The following is a 10,048-nucleotide window of genomic DNA, read 5'->3' as shown; positions in this document are numbered from 1 at the left end:
CTATGGAATTAGGGTCCCAGCACTCCCAGAACTGGGAAAAGGCTGAGAAGTTGAATCAGGTGTTGGCATCCTGGGTGACAGCTGAGCTGACCTGGAGAAGGGTGGAGGGAAGATGAGTGCAGGAATCTGCAGGGAATCTGTAGGGTGGGGAGCCTGCAAGTTGGGGAGCCTTTTGATACTGACTCAGTTCACTTTTTTTTTTTTTCTTTTTACCAGAGCACTGCTCATCTCTGGCTTGTAGTGGTATGGGGGATTGAACCTGGGACTTTGAAGCCTCAAGCATGAGAGTCTCTTTGCATAACCATTATGCTATCTACCCCTGCCCACATACAGTTTCTTGATCCTGGTGCTGAGCACAGTCCCCCAGTCCCTGGGCCCTCCAGGGGATGAAGGGCATTATCTCCAGCTGGTGACAGTCCTGCCAGACCCTGAAGCCTGGTGACATCCCACTATAGCCTGGCCCCCACACCTCTAGTCACTGCCCCATGAGGGCTGCTGTCCCCACAGAGGACACTCATCTTCTCCCTTCCACCCTGATTCCACAGCCTGCTGCTCTACCCTTGATCCCACATTGAGGGTAAGGTCCTATAGGAGCTCACAAAGGGGTCCATTATGTTGTTCCTGATGGAGTTGGCCAGTGATAATGGAGAGAGGGATCTGTTGGAGGTCTAGGCTCATCATGTTTGTGTGGGAATCTCAGGACTCCTCGACTAGGGCCCCAGCTGCTGAGGTGGCCTGATAGTGACTAAAGAGTCATCATTACATTATGCCAGTCTCTTCAGCTTTTGTAGTCCTTACCTTGATATGGTTAGCTTTGGAATGACTGAGGGAAGTTTAATAGGAGGTAGATAGGTGAAGAGGGTATCTAGGTCTAAGTAGGAATTATTTCATTAGGTGCTTTAAGGTGTCTTTTTGGGTCTTTCTACTTGCTTGCTTCATTTATTGACTCACTGCAAACTGTTGTGCACTTTTGCTTTAAGGTATATGTTTTGCCTTAATTTATGGATACATGCGTACATCTGCCTTATCTCATGGGACCTGGTCTATATCTAGGCTTTGAGCCCTTGTTAGGAAGTAGACCATCCAAAACGGAATTAGAGAATCCTATGAGAAAAGAAACGTCTCACTGAATTAGTGATGCTGAAGGGTTGACGTTCTACACCTGATGTCTCTGGACACATTCTGAAGTGAAGCCTCTCCTGCACCTCTCTACATGCCACCTGGGCTCTGTCCTCACCCATGAGAGGCCCTGCCTCAGGTTCTGCTCAGAGCTTCTCTAGGTGCTTCCTGGACCCTGAGGGCAGGTTTCCACTGAGCTCTCTCCAGGTGTGTGTGTGTGTGTGGGGGTGTGGTAGTGGAGAGGGGGACTCTCAGTTGAGGAACTGCTGCATCTATTTGCTCCCTGCAACACTTACCAAAGGGCCCAGAAAGAGCACAATGTCTTGCAAAAGAGACTCCTGCCTGAGGCTCTGAGGCCTCAGGTTCAATCCCAGGCACCACTCTCAGCTAGAGCTGAGCAGTGCTCTGGAGTCTCTGTCTCTCTTGGTATCTATCACTGAAATAAAATGTATTTCATAAGGCTAGGGAGATAGCACAGTGGTTCTGCGGAAAGACTTTTCTGCCTGAGACTCTGAGGCCCCAGGTTCAGTCCTGGTACCACTGCCAGCCAGAGCTGAGCTGGGCCCTGGTAAAAATACATACATACATACGTACATACATACATACATACATACATACATACATACATACATACGAGGCAACAAAGTCCTTTTCAGGCACCTGAATTCATCTCAACGAGGTGGCTGCCCTTGGATTCTTCTGGGGAGCTCAACCTTATGCTGGAGGCTAAGAACCAACCTGTGGGCAGAAAAACCCAGCCTGCTTCCAGCTGGGCTCTTGGACCCTACCTGCCACCTGAACTGTCCTGCTGGGGGCTGGCTATGACTTCCAGGTGACAAGCAAGTTAATCCAGTGACAGAGCTTGCTAATGAGGTGGGGGGAGAGGCCACATCTGTGGGCCCCCAGGCCTGGCTGCAGACAATCAAATAAATGCTTACTGAAGCAATAAAATTAACAGGGGCCTTGTGGAGCTCAAGGAAAGGTTTTATTTTTTAAATATTTATTTTATTTATTTATTCCCTTTTGTTGCCCTTGTTGTTTTATTGTTGTAGTTATTATTGTTGTCGTTGTTGGATAGGACAGAGAGAAATGGAGACAGGAGGGGAAGACAGAGATAGACACCTGCAGACCTGCTTCACCGCCTGTGAAGCGACTCCCCTGCAGGTGGGGAGCCGGGGTTCGAACCAGGATCCTTATGCTGGTTCTTGTGCTTTGCGCCACCTGCGCTTAACCCGCTGCGCTACAGCCCAACTCCCCAAGGAAAGGTTTTTAAAAATTAACTCCATTGTGCTCAATGCCTCTGTTCCAGCTTTTTGAGGCTAGGAGGCAGGGGCCTCTTTCTCAAAGCACATCCCTGGGGGATGCTCCCACGTGCCAGTCAGAGGCAGGTCTGGTCCTGCTGCTCAGACCCTGTGACCTCTCAGGAGGGGACACAGGTGTGCTGGGGTTGGGGGCTCAGGTCAGGAGCCCTGTCAGAGGAGGAGTGAGACAACAGTGAAGTTGGGATGGGTGTGCCTGCTGGGAAGGAGGGGAGGATATTTGGTTCCAGGTTCCTCTGCTCTGCCCTGTGGCCTCACATCCCCAGTCCCAGCAGCTGTGCCCACCACCTTGTCTGCCCCAAAGTCACTGTCACAGACTAGAGCTGATCCTGGCAGGCATGTGTTTGAAAAGCCACAGCAGTTCTACGGAGGTGGGGGTAGGGGGCAAGTGGGATGTGGCCTGGCCTTCCTGGAGGGCCTGGTGGAGGTGGGGACTAGAGGCTAGGGATACTGAGGCCTCAGAGGGGGAACAGTGCAGGAGGGCCAGGTGGGGGCCCTGTGTCTTCAGGCCTTTCTGTCTCCCCATCAAGGTGGCGCTGATGCAAACCAGCTGTAGGCTCGTGAGGTCTGATTAGATGTGGCATTTCCAGGCCTAGCTCCTGGCTTACGCCCCCTGAGTCTGCCCGCACCCCCTGCCAGCCCCCCCCTTCCGGACTGGGCATGCCCCCCCCCAGGCTGCCTCCTGTGTTAGGGCTCTGAGCTGACCAGGAAGGTGCACAGGCCTTGTGGCACCTGCTGATGACTTCTGGCTCAGTCCAGGCGCTGGGGTTCACGTTCAAGTGCAGGAAGAAGCACAGAGATCAGCCCGGCCTCAGCTCACCCCGCCCTTGGGGATTGGCTTTCCTGCCCAAAGTCAGAGGTCAGGGTCAGGGTCAGGGCAGTGTCTGGCCTGGCTGGGAGAAGAAAGCCTTGGGTGGTGATGGTGGGCAGTGAGTGGGGTGGGAGGGATGCACAGGGGAGAGCAGTGCTCATAGGCATAAGGCCCTTTGTTCTGTCCCCAGCACTGCTCTGGGTGCATTGGTTCTCCTTTATTGCTAATTAATTAATTAATGCTTTAAAAAAAATCCTAGGGAGTTGGGCAGTAGCACAGCGGGTTAAGTGCATCTGGCACAAAGCGCAAGGACCAGCGTAGGGATCCCAGTTTGAGCCTCCGGCTCCCCACCTGCAGGGGAGTCACTTCACAGGTGGTGAAGCAGGTCTGCAGGTGTCTGTCTTTCTCTCCCTTTCTCAGTCTTCCCCTCCTCTCTCCATTTCTCTCTGTCCTATCCAACAACAACAAGATTAATAACAACAATAAAACAACAAGGGCAACAAAAGGGAATAAATAAATAAACATAAAAAAAAATCCTCGGGCTTGTCCTGTGAAGCCCTGAAGTCCCTCCATCCCTTTTCCCTTCCCATCCTCTCTGTTCCGTCTTAGGGTACTCAGATCTGGGGAGGCCTCTGCCACTCCACATCTGCATGTCATCCTGTCTGCCAGCATCCTGCTCCTTTTTTGGAAACCCACCTTCCAGGGGTTCCCAGAATCCTCCACCTCATGTTCCTTGCCTGCTGACCCATCTATCTACCAGGTTATCTCTTCTGCCCTGTAGGCCCAGGGCCCCCAGGATCTCCTCAAGGCACCCTCCTATTTCTAGAGGCTTCCCACTCAATTCCTGTGCCCTGGGGTGTGGGGTGTCCTATGGGGGTCTCTGGGCAACAGTACTTGCTCTTTCCCTCTCACCACCCCCCACCTCCCATAATGGAGCCCAGAATCCTACCTTCTGTCTGCGCTGGGAAGTCCCACTCCTATCCTTGGACCTGAAGTGCCTTCAGCTTCTCTCTTGACCAACCTGGGTTGGGTTCAAGTCTCTACCCTTTTTCACCTCCGTCTGCCTCCCTAGCCTGGGTCCCGCCCTCAGGAACCAGGGTCCTGTCCCCTCTCTCCTAGGACCCCTCATGAGAGGTTGTGTGGGGCCTTTAAGAGCTGGGAGGACCCTAGCTTGGGGCTAGCAGGGGGCAGATTCTCTGAATAGAGGTCTGTCCCCTCCCCTGCACTCTGCAGGGCCCTCAGAGTCCTTATCCATGAGTAATAGAGCAGGAACAGTGGGGGTTGCTCTCTAATTAAAGGGAGCACTTAGAGCTTCCACTTCAAAGCCCAGAGAGAGGAGACTTTTGTTCCAGGCCTGGGAAGGAGCCGGCCCAGTGGAGCGTTCAGAGCTGAGACTGCAGCGTCCATGGGCTGAGCTCTGATGAGGCAGGCAGGCTGCTTCTCCCCAGCGTCTTGGGCCAATGTTATTACAGGTGCGGGCCTGTCTCCCCTCCAAACACACATGGTGTGTGTGTGTGGGGGGGCAAGGCCCAGGTTCCAGTGCTGTCCCTGCTCTCCTTGGCTGGGTGCTCTCTCCCTCTGGTGGGCATTGAGCCAGGCTCAGGCTGACCTGCCGTGAACCCAGACCTCCATCCCTCCGTGGCCATGGGACGAAGCCCCATCATCCCCAGCATGGTCACAGACAGAAGCTCCAGGCTGGTAATGTGTCTGATGGTAGCCAGATTTTGAGGCCTAACAAAGAGCAGGAAATGGGTCTTTGGCCCAACAGGTCATCTCCGAATCTCACTCATTGATTAGGGAGAAGAGAGAGAGAGGGACTTTGAGCCAGCTCTACTGCTAAAATTGTAATCCCCAACACCCATCCATCAATCTATCCATCCATCATTCACCCACCAACCCTCCATCTCCACCCAATACTCATCCACCCAGCCACTATTTATCCCACTCTCCACCTCCTCACCCCCATTTATCTATCACCTGTTTACCCACCCACACATCCACCCTCCATCCACCTCTGTAGCCATCCATCCATGAATCCACCCATCCACTCATACCCCCATCTTCCTCCCTTCCACCCACCCCCACCTCTGTGGCCTGCTCTGTCAAGTAGTGGTGGCATGGCCACAGGGGGACCTCCCCCCTTCCCACGTTCCCCCCTGAAGGTCAGTAGCGGAGTGTGGACTCTGCACCATCTTGTCTCTCCTGATTCACTTAGTTCAGTGACTCACCCAAAAGCAACCTCGCTGAGCCTCAGCTTCCTCAGGGGGAAATGTGGAACCAGCACCCACTGCAGGCTCAATCCCAGGTGGGGGTTATTCATTCTGGGGAGTAGGGTGGGGGTGTGGGTTTGTGGGAAGGCTTGTGGGGGCCTCACAGCTGCCCAGCTCGAGAAGAAGGAGACTTGACCTGGAACCCACAGCCCTCATCCAGGGGGGCTTTCTGAGCTCTTGGGTTCCAGGGCCCCTGAAAGGGTGGAGAGGGGATGATCAGGGCCTCTGGGCTAGGCTTCTGGCTATCCATCGTTCCCCACACTGCACATCCTGCCCCTAGTCCCCGCCTTCTGTCCAGGTCTGCTAGCTGACCCCAGCTCCTACCCCTCATTCCAGGCCCCTTCTCTGGCCCCTGGCCCCTGTCCAGCTATGACTGCTGACCCTGGCCTGTGTCCTGAGCCCCTGGCCCCTTCCCTCACCCCTGCCCCCGGACCCTGTCCAGCTCTGCACACTGACCCTGCTGTTCACACATATGCTGGGCCAGAGTGGCTCTGCCCTAGCTGGCTGGGCTGCAGATGATTTCGCCCTAATTGAGCGTGAAGAATGTGGGGAATGTGGAGTCCACCGCAGGCCCCAAGGGCCACCTAGCCCTGGGGGGGGAGGGAGTGGGCAGCAGATGGCCCAGGAACCCCTAGTCAGCACCCTTCCTGCCCCCTGCCCTCTCCTGAGGTGGTAGGTTCATGTCCTCAACCCCTGTGTGGCCCCCTCTCTCTGCTTTGGGGCTCCCTTCTTCCTGTTTCCTGTGCTGAGAATCCCACTTAAAGCTGGCATGATGGCCCCTCTTCCAGGGAGGTGGCCTCAACTGAAACCTCTCTGGCCTTACCTGCCACACCGCCTCATGGCCACAGGAGCACTTCGCTCTCCTGGAGGGTGGAAGGGGTCATGCTGTGGCTGCCTCCCCTTGGCCTGACTATTGGGGGACTCAGGCTGGGGGAAGGTGAATCCTGGTGTAAACCACAGTGCAGGCCATTGAAAAGCCAGCAGGTGAGTCACAGCCAGATGGGACAGTGTGATGGAGGCAGTGCTGAGGCCTGTCATGTGCCCCTGGGAATTGGCCCCCAGCCTCCCCGGGGTGGGGTAGGGTGGCATATTCAGAGAGTACAAGCCTGGGAGCCATTCATTCCCCCACTCATTCATTCATTCGCCCATTCATTCATTCATTCATTCCTTTGTGCAGCCAGGACCATGCATATCCACAGTTTCTCTGCTCGTCCTGAGCTCATTTTTATCTAGATAGAGAGACAGAGACAGAGACACCACAGCCCGAACTCTCTCTGCTGTCCTGGAGCCTCCACGTATGCTGGGACTCAGCTTCAGGCTGTGCAGGGCTGGGCCAACCTGCATACCGTCTCTTGGGATGACTGTGCTCTCTGCAGGTAGCGGGGGCCGCAGGTGGAACCCAGGGCTTCCAGAGAGGACAGGGATGGTGTTTCCCTGTGGTCCTCTCTGAGCCTGGCCTGAGGAGAGGTTGCCTCTTCATAGGGACCCCCAACATGGCACTGCCCTCCCCCTAGACAGCCTAAGAACCCCAACATAAGATTGCCCCCCAGAGACAGCCCAGAGACCCCAACACAGCACTGCTTGGGCCACCTCCTGATAGGCACTTAGGATGGGGGTGGGGACAGTGACAAGGGGCTGGTGGGGGCTGATCCAGCTCCCCTTCCCCCATCAGCTGTCACCTTCCTGTTCCCTGCTGGGTATCTGGGAGGGGGACAAGCTGACAATGAGCTGATTATTTTCTACCCCTTCTGGATATTTCCTGTTTCTAGCAGTGTGTCTGTGGAGGGGTTCTTTGGGTTGGGGGCCTTATCTGGTGCCCTGAGCAGGCCTGGACAACCCCCAGAGCTGGGCATTAGCCAGGCTCAAATGAGGGGTGATCCCTGACACCTTCCACCCAGAGACAGTGTTGGACAGTGGCCTCACAGTGGGAAGTCAATCTCCTAGGGGTACTGGGCCTGGCTGCTCTGTGCATTGTCCTTGCCCAGCCCTGTCCTGTTCCAAGCAAGGGTGACATTCCCATCCACAACCCAAGCGGCTAGGCTCAGCCACCTCTGGGGCTTGGTCACATCCCCCACCCTGTTTCAGTCTGACTTGTATCTGTGTTTGTGGGGTCTGGGCTGGTAGGGGTGGTGGCTGGGAATGGCTCAGAGCAAAGCTCTAAAGAGGGCAAGCTATCTGAAACATCCTGGCCTCCTGACCCTTGGTCCCAAACAGGGATCCCACCTTCCCCTCCAGTGCCTCCATGCTTCTGTGCAGCCACTCCCTCTCCTCCGTGACCAGTTCCAGGTTTGGTACCAAAGCAGTGTGGTGACTGTGGAGGGGAGAAGCACCCCAGCTCCCTGTGAGAAGAATTGGGGTGGGGCAGAGGAGAAAGGACACCATAGGGCTGGGCCTGGGGCCTCAGGGAGCCTCCCTGGAATCTCAGGGTTCTTGGGCTGGGGGAAGGGGGGCTCTGGAGGTGGGGTGGCACCTGTGCATGCCTGCTGAGCTCCTCCATGGTCCAGTGTAGAAAGAGGGAGAAAGAGAAGAGGAGAGAGAGAGGAAATGAGGGAAGGCACAAGGGAATGAGGGGAAAGAGATGGAGAGAGAGAGATAATGAGGGAGGGAGGGGAGAGATGGAAAGAGAATGAAGGAGGGGAGAGAGATAAAATGAGGGGGTAGAGAGAGAATGGGGAGGGGAGATAGATGAAGAAAGAATGAAAGGGAAGAGAGAGGGAGATGAAGAGGGAATAAGGGAAAGAGATGGAGAGAGAGAATGAGGGAGGGAAGAGAGATGGAGGGAAAGAATGGGAGGGAGGAGATCCAGCTGCACTGGTGGATCAGCAGACCAGTGGGTGAACAGATAGCTGACAGATGGACAGGTGGGTACACAGACAGACACATGGAGATATGGATTGATAAACAGCTGGGTAGACAGATGATAGATGGACAACAGAGGTTGAGACACCCAGCACCTGTGGAGTCCCACCTGCTGGCTTTTGAAGCTCATGAGGTGGCAGCCAAGACCTCAGTCACACCTCCCAGGTCCAGGGTCCCATCCAAGCCAGAGCCTCAGGCCTCACTCCCGGCTGGGCTGCAGGTGGCCCCCGGTAGACCCTCATGGCCAGGTCGCTAGCAGTCACCCTCTCCATTTGTGGAGGCTTTGAGCTGTCCTGATCTCAGGTTTTTGAGGCTGCACAGGCTGGCTGACCTGAAAGCCCTGCACAAATCAACGACAGGCCCTGGACACTGCCTCCCCTGGGATTGGGGGGACCAGCTCCCTCCTTGGATTAGAAAACCTATGGAGGTGGGGGGGCGCATGAATAGGGCTTATGGGGACCTAGCAGGAGGGGTGCCAGGGAGGAGTGCATACATGCAAAGGTGTGTTCATGTATCTGTGCATATGTGTCTTGGTGCATGTGTATGTCAGTGTTTTTATATCCATGTGCCCGTGCTTTTGTGTGTGCATGCCTGTGCCCGTGTGTTTGAGTGTTGCCTGTGTGTGCATGCCTGTGTTGGCATGTGGAGAAGCGCTATGTAGAGGTGCTTGTCCCTGCTGCTGTGCACACTGTTCTGGAAGCCCCAGGGCCTAGACCTAGAGTGGTGCTTCCCCGGCATGTCCCCCCAGACAGAATCAGAGGCTGCTGAGCCCATCCAGGGCCAGTTAATGCCTCAGGGCCCCTGTCCTTTGTCACTTGCCCCTTGGCCTGAGCAGAGCCCCACCTGCATCCCCTCTGACACATGGCAGACACATGCTCCCATGCCTGCAGTGGGGGTGGGGGACACCCAGGAGACACCATGCTCACCCTGAGTACTGTCTATAGCTGCTGGTTCGGCCCTGTTACCTGGCCCATTGAGCTGGTGGCTGAGCTGAGGCAGGGCAGCTCTTGGGTCTTGTGATGTGTGGGTAGTGCTGGAGGCCCAGCAGGGTGGGGGCTTCCATAAGGTTCCTTCACCTTGCTTCCCGATGTCCCCTCTGATGTTCCTGCATTGCCACATCTGGACCCAGGTTCTCACTGAATCTGGGGGTGCAGCTGGTAGAGGTGTAGGTCTGGAAGGGCTGGGGCTCCTTGTAGGAGCCCCCTGAGGGGTAATCTCTGGGAGACCAACCTCACCTTAGTGCTAGAGAGGGAGGGCTGAGGAGACTTGGGGGTAGGGTGCTGGGTGGCCTGCTCCCTGACTTTGCCTGGCTCCCTGCAGCTCTTTACAGAGGGGAGGGGCTGCAGCCAGGCCTTCTGGGGTCCCCTGTGGGTGGAGACTGGGGAGTATGTGGGGCCAGCTCTGTGGTTAGTCCCAGACCCCATACACCCCCTAGCCTGGGAGTTCTGCCCCCTACACGCACTCCCTACCCTCCTGCAGAAGAGCCTGGTCATACTAGGCTGCTTCCCTGCCCCCACCCCTGCAGTCTCTGCGGGTAGGAAGGACAGAGCCGGATCTTCCCCCCCCACACACACACCGCCTGCTCCAGCTCGTCCTCCCTTGGCCTCCTCCCTCACCGCCCACCCCGGCCAAGGAAAACACTGGCCGCGCTCACTTCCTGCCGGGAGGAC

Source organism: Erinaceus europaeus, chromosome 3 (assembly GCF_950295315.1).
Source record: "Erinaceus europaeus chromosome 3, mEriEur2.1, whole genome shotgun sequence".
Taxonomy (NCBI): Eukaryota; Metazoa; Chordata; class Mammalia; order Eulipotyphla; family Erinaceidae; genus Erinaceus; species Erinaceus europaeus.
Note: the sequence above shows the minus strand (reverse complement) of the source record.